The sequence below is a fragment of the Dermacentor albipictus genome, chromosome 1 (assembly GCF_038994185.2).
Source record: "Dermacentor albipictus isolate Rhodes 1998 colony chromosome 1, USDA_Dalb.pri_finalv2, whole genome shotgun sequence".
Lineage (NCBI taxonomy): Eukaryota > Metazoa > Arthropoda > Arachnida > Ixodida > Ixodidae > Dermacentor > Dermacentor albipictus.
This window is the reverse complement of record NC_091821.1, coordinates 433,825,328-433,840,861: the sequence shown is the minus strand read 5'-3', so window position 1 is coordinate 433,840,861 and position 15,534 is coordinate 433,825,328.

Sequence of the window (15,534 nt, the reverse complement as noted above, 5' to 3'; positions counted from 1 at the left end):
CGAACCCGTACAGGGACAACCTCAAACGTACAACGAGAGCGATAACTACGGCCTCGACGAGCCAATCACTCTCTCTGAGGTGCAACAAGCAACCCATGCACTGACACGAAGCACCACCCCAGGCAAGGACAAAATATAGAACAAGTTTCTGCGCAATTTGAATGACGGCACCATTCAATCTCTTACTTAGCTCTTTAATCACCTTTGGTAAGCGCGTACGCTACCAGCAAATTGGAATCATGCGGACATCCTACTCATTCCAAAGCGAGGCAAACCCTCCACCATAGAGAATATGAGAACAATATCAGACTTCATGCCTAGGCAATATGTCATTCTGAACCGACTTCTGCATTATCTATAATCCAGTGACCTCTTTCCCGAAACAATGTTTTTATTCCTGCCATACCTTTCTAACCACGACATCCTTCTTCAGCTGAAGGAACAAGTCCTTGCACGCATCTCGCCACACAACACCGGAGCAATTCTAGCACTCGACCTCAAAGATGCTTTCGACAATGTGGCTCACCATGCCATCCTTACACATCTGTCTCACGAACTGTGGTCGTAGTACCTAAAATTACATACGCACCTTTCTAAGCAAAGACACGGCCACAGTAGGCATTGGCTCACTCCGAACCCCGGCGTTACCTACCCGCCACAATAGAACCCCACAAGATGCGGTTCTATCACCCACCCTTTCCAACATTGCTGTGAGTAAATTTGCTGACAAACTCAACGCAATACCAGGAATCAAGCATGCAGTTTACACCGATGATATCACTATGTGGAGCACCACTGATTCCAAAGGAGATAAATAAGACTCTCTCCAACAAGTGACCGACGTCGTCCAGCAATATACAAAAACAAGTGGTCTCCGATGCTGCCCCGAGAAGTCGTAACTCTAAGTTGCTCGACAGAAATCACGAAGAAAGCTCAATCGAATGCCCCACATCACACTCACTCTCGACGGCAAAGAACTTCCCGCAGTAAACCGCGTCCATAACCTCGTGCTCCACACGACAGGACGGCGGAGGCGAATGCACCATCCAACGTCACAAGCAGCCCACCTTGGAAATCATGCGAATGGTCAGCTGCATCACCACCAAACAATGGGGATTGAAAGAACACGACATAACACAATTCGTCCACGCCCTGATAATCAGCCACATTCCCTACGCCTGCCTCACACCTATCTCTCACTCCGAGAGAGAAATATCAGTTAAACGTGCTTCTACAGAAAGTATACAAGCAAGCGTTCGGCCTACCACCGGGAACAGCAACACTCAAGCTCGAAGCCCTAGGAGTCCATAACATAATAAGAGAAATCATAGACCTCCACTTCATAAGCCAACGAGAACGCCTAGCCATCACACCAACTGGAAGAACAGTCCTAGCACGCCTTGGCTAACCCACACACGAAAAAGGCCACCAACAAGCGAAATATCTGGCCCCCAGCATCCGGGAGCACATCAAGATAGCCCCTTTCCCCAGAAGCATGTACCCGGAATATCATGCCGGTCGTCACCAAGCTCGGGCAAAAACTCTCCAGACAAGATATGGCAGTGGAAGAAGAAGAAGAAGCCGGAGGGAGCGGATGCACATCACGTCGGCTCCGTATTCTACGAATGTTCTTCTAGCGCAAATCGCCAAAAAGCCACCCGCTATTGCACGCCAACGGACTCAGCTCGTTCCCAGGAACAAGTGGATACCGAAAACCAGGTGGGATTCCCATTTTTCAAGCCTCTACGACAGTATTTTGGCCGGACCTCGTGGCGGCAGAGCCGCGAGGCCACGCGCCGGAGCCGGCTTCCTCAACATTTGCCGATCATTCTCTCAATGATGGAAGTCACCGTAGTGGGGCTCAGCATATCCCAGGAAGAAATGGATACAAGCAAGGGATGGAAGGAGGTCAGACACAAAAGATCAGACCGGCGAACCTCCCAACATCGCGAGAGCACCTTGTCGCCGACGCGGCTCGACAAGCGCAACAATAACCCATGGAAAGGCCGGCTAGAGCAAATACGCAAGGCAAGCAGAATGCCACATTTGCCAAGAGGTGATTACAAGGTTGTGATCAGACCACGTGGAGGACTCAAATTATCCGAGCACGGTATAGTTCCCCTCACAGCTGCGGTACAAGATGCGGCAGGTATTCCTCGAGACGAAAGGGAGGAGGACATTGTCTGCCCCAACAATTATCAAAATATCCTCATCGTCAGTACCTCGGATCAAGAGCGGGCAAACAAATATCAGGAAGTAGCACGTATCAAGATTCAAGACAAGTTTTACGAGACCAATGCTTACGAGACAGCGCCTGACATGACGGCCAAAGGAGTCATCAGAGGAATCCCACTCGACGAGGTCCCAAGAGACATCATAGCAGCGGTGGTTACGAGTAAAAACCCAACGGCGAAAGCAGCAAAAAGACTCAGTAACACTACCACAGTGATTGTGCTCTTTGAAGGACACAAAGTGCCCACGTACGTCCGATACAGGGCAGCGCTACTCCCTTGCTCCCTGTACAGGAAACAAGTGGATTTCTGTCATCAATGCAACAGACTTGGACATAGAGGAGATGTATGTCCCAACCCTGACAACAAGATTTGTGCGGGATGTGGAACATCAAACCCAGATAAAGACCACAGGTGCCAACCTAAATGTCAGTTATGCGGCGAGGACCATCCGACCGCAGACAAGACGTGCAAAGCTAAATTCAAGAAGCCCTTCATCGTTAAACAGAGACAATGGCACAGACTGCAACGAGAACGACAAGAAGAACATGAAGACGCTATCTCAAGAGAAGACAGAGCAGAGTCTCGCGGAACACTTGGCCTCCTAAACGCCAGGGAACGACGCTCCAGATCGAGAACAAGGTCTCCATCCACCACCAGATCCTTATCCCGGTCCGGCTCCAGGACACCGGGTACACGATCCAGATCCAGGTCCAGAACTAGGCCATCCTCTTCAGCAAACCAGACTAACACGGTGAGCTGGGCAGACGTGGTCGATGGCGTGCGCCCGGGGGCTGGTGAGGAGACTGCCATTAATAACGAGATCAAGCAACTAAAACACGAGAACGCACAGTTGAGGATTTTGCTAGCACGTATGAGCGATGAAATCAAAATTCTCAAGGAAGGAAAAAACCAAATAAATCAGGTAACTCCCGCTCCACAGGCGAGCACGAAAGAGCCATTTGAAATTCCGGACAATAAGATGGACGAAGGGGATGACCCCCCTCCACTCAAACGCAAGGCCCAAGCCATCAGTGATAAACAAGATAACGCAGTGGTAGATAAAGCATTAGCCGATATTCAAAAGAGCCTAGGAGAAATACAGAAGTCAAATGAAAAACGGGACGAATTGATGAATCAAATGGCTAAGGCAATAGCAGCAATTATGAGTAGATTAGACATCCTAGAGGCAAACCACTCACCAGGTAATGGACTCCCCTCCGTTGCGTCAGAAGCACCACAATCCTCACCTACTTCACAAGCACATAATTATATAAGATCAGCTTCTCTCCAACCTCCGGTCTCCCTCCCATGGTCGCACCCGAAATGAGGCGCGCTAAAGAAGGGTTCAGGATATGGCAGTGAAATTGTAGAAGTTACGAAAACAAAAACTCAGTTTTGCAACAGTATTTGAAAGACAAGGATACACCGGACGTCATAATTCTGCAGGAAACACACGGGATTGCGAAGCTAGCAGGATACAGATCTTTTGGCTATGCCGAAGGGGACACCAGGGCATTAACTACGCTGGTAAAAAGAAACATAACTTGCATGCAGCACAACACAGGAATAACGCACATTGACAATATTCTATTGGAACTCATCCCACAAAAAAAGACAGGACATAGCTTATTTATTCTCAATATTTATAGTAACCCCCTGCTACATAAGCACAAATTCAAGAACCTATTCCAGAAAACACTCAGACTTGCTGGAGAAAATCCGGTAGTTATAGGAGGAGACTTCAATGCCCCACACACCACGTGGGGATACTTATATACCAGAGCAAAAGGAAGGGACTTATGGAACGACTCGCAAGAATTAGGCCTCACGCTCGTCACAGACCCCGCCACTCCAACCAGAGTAGGCACGGCACTAAACAGGGACACAACCCCAGACCTAACCTTTACCAAGAATATTGAAAAGGCGACGTGGCACAACACACTGGAAGATTTGGGTAGTGACCACCGCATATTAGAGTTACACGTCAGAGAAGGGCCGAATAGACCCAAGGAACGACAAATTAAATTAGTAGACTGGGAACTATTTCGTAGAACGCGAGAGAAGACACAGCAACGATCAATCGCAGACATAGAACAATGGACTAAGGAGCTCAGTGATGACGTCAAAGCTGCCACAAAAATAGCACCACCTGAATCCAACTTGGATAAATGCGACAGCAGACTTCTCCACATGTGGGAAGCTAAGCAGTCGCTTCAGAATAGACTTAGCGGTCAGAAGCATAACAGAAAGTTAAGAAAGCGCATAGCACTCCTCAACAAAAAAATAGAAGAACATGCTAAGCAATTGACCAAACAACAATGGGACGAGATATGTAATTCCATGGATGGACAATCAAACACCGGCAAAACGTGGCACATGCTCAGGTTCCTGCTTGACCATGACAATAACAAGAAAAATCACATGCAAGCCATTAATAAGTTAATACACGCATATGAGGGTACAGAAGAGGAATTTCTCAATGAATTACAGCAGAAATACTTAAAACAGGCACCCCCTTGCATCTATCCTATCTACAGCGGGAATACAAACGCAAAATTAGACGAGGAACTCACGGAGGCAGAAATCCGCGCGGCCCTACAAAAGTTAAACACCAAATCCGCCCCAGGCCCAGACGGTATAACCAACAAGACTCTCAGGAACCTGGATGATGAATCGATAGCCAAACTAGCAGAATACATAAACGAGTGTTGGGTAAAGGGAGAAGTGCCAGCTCAATGGAAGAAAGCGACGATAACGCTTATTCCAAAACCTGGTAAGAAGCTTGAGATAGACAACCTCAGACCAATCTCCCTAACATCCTGCGTCGGAAAATTAATGGAACATGTCATTTTAAACAGAGTAGACAACTTCTTGGAGGATAATAACATATACCCAGATACAATGATAGGATTTCGCAAAAATCTTTCGACACAAGATGCGATGCTCCAACTTAAGCATCAGATAATCGATTATAACACGCGCTCGACAAGGGCCATCTTGGGCCTTGATCTTAAAAAAGCTTTCGATAATGCCAACCACGGGAAACCGTAAAGAAATTAGACACAAAGGTAACAAACACCATGAGATTAATCAAACGAATTACTAACAAGCACCAAGGTATGAAGGAAGAAAGTATCATACGGCTTACACAATCATTCGTAATCAGTCAGATCACATACATAGCAGCCTTCCACAATTGGTTTGCAGCTGAAAAGCGTAAAATTAACAACATGATAAAAAAAGCATACAAACTAGCTCTAGGGATTCCCATCAGTACGAGCACGGATCTCTTGCTAAAGTTAGGACTCCACAACACACTGGACGAACTCATAGAAGCACAACAAACATCTCAAGCAGAGAGACTAACCAAAACCAAAACGGGACGGCATATACTAAGCAAACTAGGAATGAATTATCACAATCTATACGGGGAAAAGAGGACGATAACGAGAGAAATTTGTGACAAACTCCTAGTACCAAATATACCCAAGAACATGCATCCAGGTTACAACGACGGCAGACGCAAGAGTAGAGCAGAGAAAATTATCCGAAGCTTTGGGTCAGACGACAGAGCAATCTTCGTAGACGCGGCTGAATACCCAGACAGAAATAGCTATGTAGCAGTAATCGTAGATCACACCCAAAAACCCCTTACAAGCGTATCAGTTAATACCAAACACTCCGAGACCGCAGAGGAGGTAGCCATTGCACTAGCATTGGTCTCCACGAATGCTCAATACATCATAGGCGATTCTCAAGCGGCCATTAGAAATTATGCAAAAGGTAGGATCTCTCCTGAGGCATGGCACATCATCAGAGTCAATGAAGCGAAGTTCTCCGATGCAGAGAAGAACGGCAGGCAATTGCTCTGGTTCCCAGCGCATACGACTCCAGACATTCCCGCAGTCAACCTCAACGAGGTAGCACACCGCGAAGCTCGAGGTCTTACTCGCCGAGCTGAGCAAAGAGTGACTTCCATCGGTCAGGAGAACGCGGAGGAGGAAATCTGGAGAGAAAAAGATATATTAACAAGATTTAGTGATATTACCAAATTCTATCAAAATCGGAGGCGAGTATTACCACCGCCTCACACTAAACTGAACAGAGCTGAGTCCGTTACTTGGAGGCGACTACAAACAGAAACTTATACGAGTCCCGTGCAGCTAAAAACTTTCTACCCCGATATATACGAGAGCGATATGTGCAAGCTATGCAAGTCTGTTAGGGCCACCCTTCAACACATGTTGTGGGGATGTGAAATATACCAAAATAAAATGGCAGTCTCCCCAGAAAATCTACGGGCGCGGTGGTCGGCCGTGCTGCTCAGCTCAGAACTCCAAGACCAACTTTGGGCCGTCCAGCGAGCCAAGGAAGCCGCACGGGAGCAGCAGCTCCCAGTGGCCATCTAGGCGGCCCCAGGCCCGGGCCTCCCAATCACCGGATTCCAAATAAATTTATCACATCATCATCAAGATATGGCAGTCCCTCCACCACACTATACACATATGCCGCGCAGTGCCCCCAAAAAGAAGCCATGACGGTCAGCGTTTTCGATCATAACCTTCGACAGGTAGTCTCGATGACGGTCCACATTGCCAGCACCCTCGAAGCAGTGGACACAGCCATCGCCTTGGCCATCACCTCTCGTCTAACCAAGGAGCACGCCACAATTATTACTGGCTCCCAGGCAGCTTGGCATAGCTACGCGAGAGGCAGAATATTTTTCATCTCCCACCGACTCCTCAAACACGCCTCCCAATTCCCGGACGTTTAAGTAGTATGGACTCCCTCCGTGAAAATCAGCGTGCGCACGCTGTAGCCCGAGCTCATGCCTCCCGGGCGCCGCAAGAGAGGGATACGGCCACATCTACAGACCATACAACACCATACAACACCATACTACAACACCACTGGTAGAACAGACGACAATACCCACCTTTACACACGACCCTATCACGCGAAGACGCCATAGCATGGCGAATATTACAAACCAACACATACGCCCATTTAAGCCGACGACACGCAATGCACCCTGCACTAAACTCATACAAATGGCCCCTTTGTTATGACTACGCCTCGCTATATCACACCACATGGGCGTGCCCTAACGTAAAGGCAGCCTCACAAATACCCCACGCCCGAGCATTGCGAAGCGGCGCTGACTAGCTTGGACACTCGTATACAGCAGCAACTGGTGCGGCGGTCTTGGAGATAGCAAGAGCCGCATGAGGCCCTGACAGAGGGCGCCTCCCCACACAAACAGAGAGACAACTACTTGTTCTTTTTTTCGCAATAAATGTAGTTCCTCCTCCTCCTGCTGTAGCTCACCCTAGAAGCATCCTTGTAACTTTCTTGTACGTTTCAGAACTATCCTGGTGGCACTTCCAGCTTTCTCCAGAATTTTTTGAAGTATTCCGGTACTATTCTGCTGTAATCTTGAACACGAATAGGATATAAGTGTATCCGTTAGCGACACACAACAATCTTTTCAAACACTGATGTTTATTTTGCAGCATTTTCATGCATGCCTTTAGAAGCCACAACTAAGCAGCGACGGTAATGCATTTGTTGGAAGCTCGCATTAATGGAGGCAAGTAATACACGTTTTGATAAGTTGAGAACTAAAAGTCGACTGGTAGCATGTTTGCCGAGTGGCTGGGGTGGCGTTCCTGTCGGGCAGCCACCTGATTTCAGGCAAGAGCAGGGGCCAATGACCCTCACGCGGAGGTTGGGCAGGGTAACTGAATTTCACAGAAGCGGGGGACAACGCACAGTGATGGACGGACGCTACACATTCTTCATGTCCCCATGGTCAAATTAGGATGCCTTGCTGTGAGCCTAAGGGAGGAAAAAATGCAGTAATAGTTATAACAATCTGATGCATCGTGTCAGCTGGTGTATGTGGAGGAGACAGTATGTAGCAGCCATGAAAAAAAAAAGAACTTCAAATGACCTACAATGAAAGTACAGATTTCAACTGACTGCTTTACCACAAATGCTTAGGATGGCATTCAAACGTATGGGGCCGAAAGCCTATTTTTGGGCAAGGTCTTTGTGGGCGTTGCGACACCGCCCAAAAAGCAAATGATGCGGTACTGCTGCACAGAATATGCACCCGTTGCATGTAGGAATCATGCAATTGTGTGAAGTAGCCCTAAATCAGTTGCAGCAAGCATATTCGGATTCTTAAGAACGCTTCATCTAGACATGCCTAACTGCCAATAAATGCGATGACATTACTTATACAGTTTACAACTTTACAGACAAACATGAAAGGTCCTTCAAACAGTCCTTGTTACTACAATTTTCTTGTATTTAGCAGCAATAAACTGATCAGTACAAAGTGCAGCCGCTTGGAATGCTCAGCTATGGAATATCAGTAATAACGGTGTGTTAAAAAGAGTATTGAGCATTGTTTTTGACAGATAATAGACAATAGGTGCCCATTCTGTTGTTTGTGTTCTTAGTCCCTGCTAAATTTGCGCTCAAAAGTGGGCCTTAATCACGAATGTGAAGGTGGTTCCGTTGCACAAATTCAGTAACACCCATTCTTCCATCAACTACAGGCCTTGCCGTTGCTAGTAAGCAAACGGCATGAGGCCAGGCAGAGTATGCAGTTTCATATCATTAGCACCATGACGAAAAAGAATATTCGGCACCTCAACATTATGAGCAGCTTGGGTGCAGGCAAACATGCTTTCTTTTTATTTTTTTCTCTAGGCAGAAATGCTACTTGAGAAATTTATTCACACATATATGTGCTCGCGCATATATGTTAACTCAGTTGTAAACCTTTTTTCATGTCTATGCCGCATGTCTTTGCAACATCTCATTGGGCACAAAATCAAATCTATAAGAACCTGGCAAGAAGCTAAATAAATCAGAGAGCAATCCCAGTGACAAACCATGCTAAACCAACGCGACAACTATCCCAATAACAAACTATCAAAAATTTTAACGCGACACGAAATTTCAGCTCGGGCCCAACTACGACGCGACCTATTAAATGCATGTAAAACGCAAACACCTTTTCTTGAGATAACCCCTGGACTGATTTTAATAAAATTTGTTGCATTTGAGAGAGAAAGTTCAATTCTAGTGATTGTTGGAAGCGTAATTTCGATTTAGCGCTTGAAGTTTGTTAAAAAGATTTTTAAAAATCTGAAAATCTGAAAAAAATATAGAAGCGCGAAGTTGACAAATTCATATCTCTGAATCAAGAATAGATATTGACACGTATACTTATCTTGATCGGGCGACCACGTTTGGCCGCCTAACAAATGTTATCGCACAGCGCGGGACGCGCCTGCATGTATCCGAACTTTCTGGAAAGTTATCGATGCTTCTATCCGCTGTCTGTTATCGCCGAACCTTGTGTTATCTGATTTCATCACTTGACGCGAATGGTGTACAACTTTGTAGAAGGCATGCGGGTCCCAACGATTAGTCTGGAACATTCGATGACTGCTGTATAAAAGCCGACGCGCTTGACCCGCTGATCAGATTTTCGACGATCGCCGACCGTGTTCGCCGCTATCGTTCTGCTATAAGTGTAGCCTCTTTTGTGGGCACAGGTTCGCCCAATAAAAGTTAGGTTTGTGCTTCACAGTATTGCTACTGTGTTCTTTGACGTCACGACCACGTGACATCTGGTGGAGGTGCTTGTGCGTTCATGTACCGCACGCCCCCGCAAAGCCGCGATCCAAGCCCGAAGCCCGACGACAAAACCAACATCGCCCAAGACCAGCGTGCTAGCCGCCTACTGCAAGGACTGCCCCCAGAGCACGGACTTCTACCTGAGACGAGCAGGAAGATTGCCACCAAGTCTACCCCAATGGCAGCCCCAACGTCCCCCATCGTGCTGCAGCAGCCCAGGGAGCCTCCAACGTTCCGCGGTTCAACTTTCGAGGACCCGGAAAGCTGGCTTGAGACGTACGAGAGGGTCGCTACGTTTAACAACTGGAGCAGCGAAGACAAACTGCGATATATGTCTTCTTCGTATTCGAAGACGCGGCCAGGACGTGGATCGAGAACCGAGAAGCCACCTTAACGACCTGGCATTTTTCCGTAGCGGCTTCTTGCAAACATTTACAAGCGTCGTGCGAAAAGAGCGAGCCCAAGCTCTACTGGAGACCAGAGCGCAGCTGCCGAATGAGACGATTGCAATCTTCACTGAGGAAATGAGCCGTCTGTTCCGCCACGCCGACCCGGAAATGTACGAGGAGAAGAAAGTCCGCCTGCTGATGCGTGGTGTAAAGGAGGAACTTTTCGGCGCAATGATACGAAGCCCACCGACGACCGTAGAAGAGTTCCTTCGCGAGGCAACGAGCATTGAGAAGACACTCGAAATGCGGAACCAGCAATTCAACCACTGCACGAGCTCGACAAACTACGCCGGAGTTCAGTCACTGGCCACCGACGACCCGCGCGAGACCATCAGGGCAGTCGTACGAGAGGAGCTTCAAAGGATATTCCCTTCATCGCAACCTCAAGTGGCCACAGTCGCCGAAATTGTCAAAGAAGAAGTTCAGCGATCACTCTGGAGTTCCCGAGTTACAACCACAATCATCGCAGCCCCAGCCAGAAGCGATGACCTACGCCACCGTCGCCCGCCGTCAAGGTCCCCCTCCATGACCGCGCCAGGGCCCCGTAACACCGCAATTCCGTCGACCACCACCGCCGCCGCCAGCACGACCACCCGTCACCGAGCGCAGCTACCCGAGGAAGACGGACATTTGGCGCGCCCCCGACCACCGCCCGCTCTGCTACCACTGCGGCGAAGCCAGCCACGTCTACCGACGATGCCCATACCGGGAGATGGGACTGCGAGGTTTCGCCGTGAACGCTCCGCGCCTGCAGCAAGGTGAACGCCCTCGCGATATCACCGACTACCTCGACGCTACTCAGTGGACCTCTCGACGACCGTCGCGTTCGCCATCACCAGGCCGTTACCTGTCGCCGCAGGGCCGACCATACACTGGCCCAGCCCGGGGCTGGTCAGCGAGCCCATATCCGGAAAATTAAAAGCAGCAACCCATGGAGGTGCGGTTGCTGTTCGTCGAACTGACGAAGACCCTCCGCCGCCGACGAAGACGCCGAAGAAACTACCTCGACGACATAACGACACGCCGCCGTCCCGACGAAGTCTGGAAGTAAAGAATACGACGACCAAAGACAACCTGACGACGCGACGTTCCAGCTTCAGTTTTACACGACGCAGCCGTGATCCGACGCCAAGACCCAACTGCAACGCCAGACAAAGAACCACCGACCTCGACGCACTTCTCGACGGCCACGCAGTCACTGCCTTAGTCGACACAGGGGCCGATTACTCCGTAATGAGTGGACACATCGCCGCCCAGTTGAAAAAGGTTAAGACTGCATGGGAAGGCCCTCAAGTTCGCACCGCTGGAGGACACCTGATTACGCCGACTGGATTCTGCACGGAAAGAATAACCATTCATGACCGTACTTACCCTGCCACCTTCGTTATCCTCCAACAGTGTTCACGAGACGTCATTCTCGGTATGGACTTCCTGAACAAACACGGCGCAATCATCGATCTGAAGTCGAAGCCAATAACGCTGTCGGAAGATAAAGCGATACCGCTAGAGAGCCTTCGTAGTCACCACGCCTTGAGTGTGCTCGAAGATCAAGTAAGCATCCCGCCTCGCTCCAGCATTGTTATTTCGGTCGGCACCGAAATACCCGCTGACGTAGAAGGCTTCATCGAAGGCGACCAACGTCTACTGCTCGACCGTGAAATATGCGTCGCAAGATGGATCGCTCGACTGCACGGAGGAAACACGAAAGTGTTATTGACAAACTTCAGCCAGGAGTTCAAGCACATCAACAAGGGCACGACGATCGCATACATCGAGGAAATTCTGGAAACGAGCAATGCGTTTGTCCTCTCGGATTCTGTCGCATCCACCCTAACGACCGTAGTTCCCGAGCCAGACTTCGACATAAATCCAAGTCTCCCCGTGATTAAGAAGCAACAGCTCAGAAGTCTGCTTCGACGATACAAAGACTGCTTTTCGACGTCATCGAGGATTCGACAAACACCAGTCGCAAAGCATCGCATAATAACCGAAGAGTGCGCTCGACCACTCCGCCAGAGCCCTTACCGAGTTTCGACGCGAGAACGCGAAGCTATAAGACACCAAGTCGACGAAATGCTGCGCGACGACATCATCCAGCCGTCGAAAAGCCCGTGGGCGTCTCCAGTTGTTTAAGTGAAGAAAAAGGACGGAACCCTACGTTTCTGCGTCGATTATCGTCGATTGAACAAAATCACGAAGAAAGACGTATACCCCCTCCCACGGATAGACGACGCATTGGATCGGCTCTGCAATGCTAAATACTTCTCATCGATGGACCTCAAGTCTGGCTACTGGCAAATAGAAGTCGACGAAAGGGATCGCGAAAAGACCGCCTTCATCACGCCAGACGGCCTCTACGAGTTCAAGGTTATGCCATTCGGACTGTGCTCGGCGCCTGCAACGTTCCAGCGCGTCATGGACACAGTATTAGCAGGATTAAAGTGGCAGACCTGTCTCGTTTACTTGGATGACGTCGTCGTCTTCGCCGCAAATTTCGACGATCACCTCAAGCGGCTTGCGACAGTACTAGAAGCCATCAAGTCGTCAGGGCTTACCCTGAAGCCGGAAAAATGCCGCTTCGCTTACGATGAGCTTCTGTTCCTGGGTCACGTAATCAGCAAATCTGGTGTCCGTCCAGACCCACAAAAGACAGCAGGAATCGCACAGTTCCCGCAACCCATCAACAAGAAGGCAGTGCGTAGATTCCTTGGCATGTGTACCTACTATAGGCGCTTTGTCAAGGACTTTTCATGCATCGCCGAGGCGTTGACACGTCTAACTAAATGTGATGTTGAGTTCAAGTGGGAAACACCGCAAGCCGACGCATTTGAAGAACTCAAACGACGCATGCAGTCGCCGCCGGTGCTTGCGCACTTCGACGAGTACGCCGATACAGAAATCCATACTAACGCCAGTAGCCTAGGCCTCGGTGCCGTTCTAGTCCAGAGGAGAAACGGAGTCGAACAGGTGATAGCTTAAGCTAGCCGGTCGCTGTCAAAAGCGGAAGGCAACTATTCTACGACCGAAAAGGAATGCCTCGCCATCGTTTGGGCTACAGCTAAATTTCGCCCTTATCTTTATGGCAGGCCATTCAAAGTCGTCAGTGACCATCACGCGTTGTGTTGGCTAGCGAATATAAAGGATCCTTCAGGACGACTCGCGAGGTGTAGCCTCAGACTAGAAGAATACGACATCACTGTCACCTACAAGTCCGGGCGAAAAAACTCCGATGCCGATTGCCTATCGCGCGCCCCCATTGACCCGCCGCCGCAAGACGACGAGAATGACGACGCCTTCCTTGGAATGATAAGCGCGGAAGACTTCGCTGCACAGCAACGGGCAGACGCGGAGCTAAAAGGCCTCGTCGAATATTTGGAAGGGCACACCGACGTTGTCCCCAGGGCATTTAAGCGCGGATTAGCTTCCTTCACGCTTCAAAGCAATCTACTCGTGAAGAACTTCTCCCCAGTCCGCGCCAACTACCTTCTTCTTATCCCGTCAGGACTTCGTCCAGAAGTATTGCACGCCCTACATCACGATCCGACCGCTGGACACCTATGATTTTCCCGGACACTATCAAGGATACAAGAAAAGTATTATTGGCCGCACCTGACCGCCGACGTCGCCCGTTATGTCAGAACATGCCGAGACTGTCAGCGACGCAAGACACCGCCGACAAGGCCAGCCGGATTACTTCAGCCAATCGAGCCTCCTTGCCGACCATTCCATCAGATCGGGATGGACTTGCTGGGACCCTTTCCGACGTCGACAACTGGAAATAAGTGGATCGTCGTGGCGACGGACTACCTCACCCGCTTCGCTGAAACTAAAGCACTGCGGTAAGGTAGCGCAGCCGAAGTGGCGAAATTCTTTGTCGAAAACATCCTGCTGCGACGTGGCGCCCCAGAAGTCCTCATCACCGACAGAGGAACGGCCTTTACAGCGGAGCTCACTCAAGCCATTCTGAACTACGGTCAGACAAGGCACAGGATGACAACGGCCTACCCCCCGCAGACGAATGGTCTTACGGAGCGGCTGAATAAGACCCTCGCCGACATGCTAGCGATATACGTCGACGTCGAACACAAGACGTGGGATGCCGTCCTGCCGTACGTAACATTCGCTTACAACACGGCGGTGCAAGAAACAACACAGATCACGCCGTTCAAGTTGGTTTACGGCAGGAACCCGACGATGACGCTCTACACCGTGTTGCCGCACGTCACTGACGAAGAGAATCTTGACGTCGCTACCTATCTCCAGCGCGCCGAAGAAGCCCGACAACTCGCCCGCCTACGGATCAAAAACCAGCAGCGTACCGACAGCCGACACTACAACCTCCGACGACGCTTCGTCGAGTACCAGCCCGGCGACCGTGTTTGGGTATGGACCCCGATACGCCGACGAGGACTGAGTGAGAAACTACTGCGACGCCATTTCGGACCCTACAAGGTCATCCGACGTATTGGCGCACTGGACTATGAGGTCGTGCCAGACGGCATTTCGCATTCACAGCGGCGCCGCGCACGACCTGAAGTGGTCCACGTGGTGCGTCTTAAACCGTTTTACGGACGCTAACGAACTTCCCTTATTTTTTGTTTTCTTTGCTACGAGTGCTTATTTATTACTTTCCTTTGTTTGCAGCATCGGGTCGATGCTTTTTAAGAGGGGGGTAATGACACGTATACTTATCTTTATCGGGCGACCACGTTTGGCCGCCTAACAAATGTTATCGCACAGCGCGGGACGCGCCTGCATGTATCCGAACTTTCTGGAAAGTTATCGATGCTTCTATCCGCTGTCTGTTGTCGCTGAACCTTGTGTTATCTGATTTCATCGCTTGACGCGAATGGTGTAGAACTTTGTAGAAATCATGCGGGTCCCAACGATTAGTCTGGAACATTCGATGATTGCTGTATAAAACCGACGCGCTTGACCCGCTGATCAGATTTTCGACGATCGCCGACCGTGTTCGCCGCTATCGTTGTGCTATAAGTGTAGCCTCTTTTGTGGGCACAGGTTCGCCCAATAAAAGTTAGGTTTGTGCTTCACAGTATTGCTACTGTGTTCTTTGACGTCACGACCACGTGACAATATCGCGGTTCCGTAAATGGAATTCACTAGACCACTGAAAGCGAACAAATGTGATATGCCGATTTATATCTTACATCAATTCGTTGCGTTCTGTACATTGG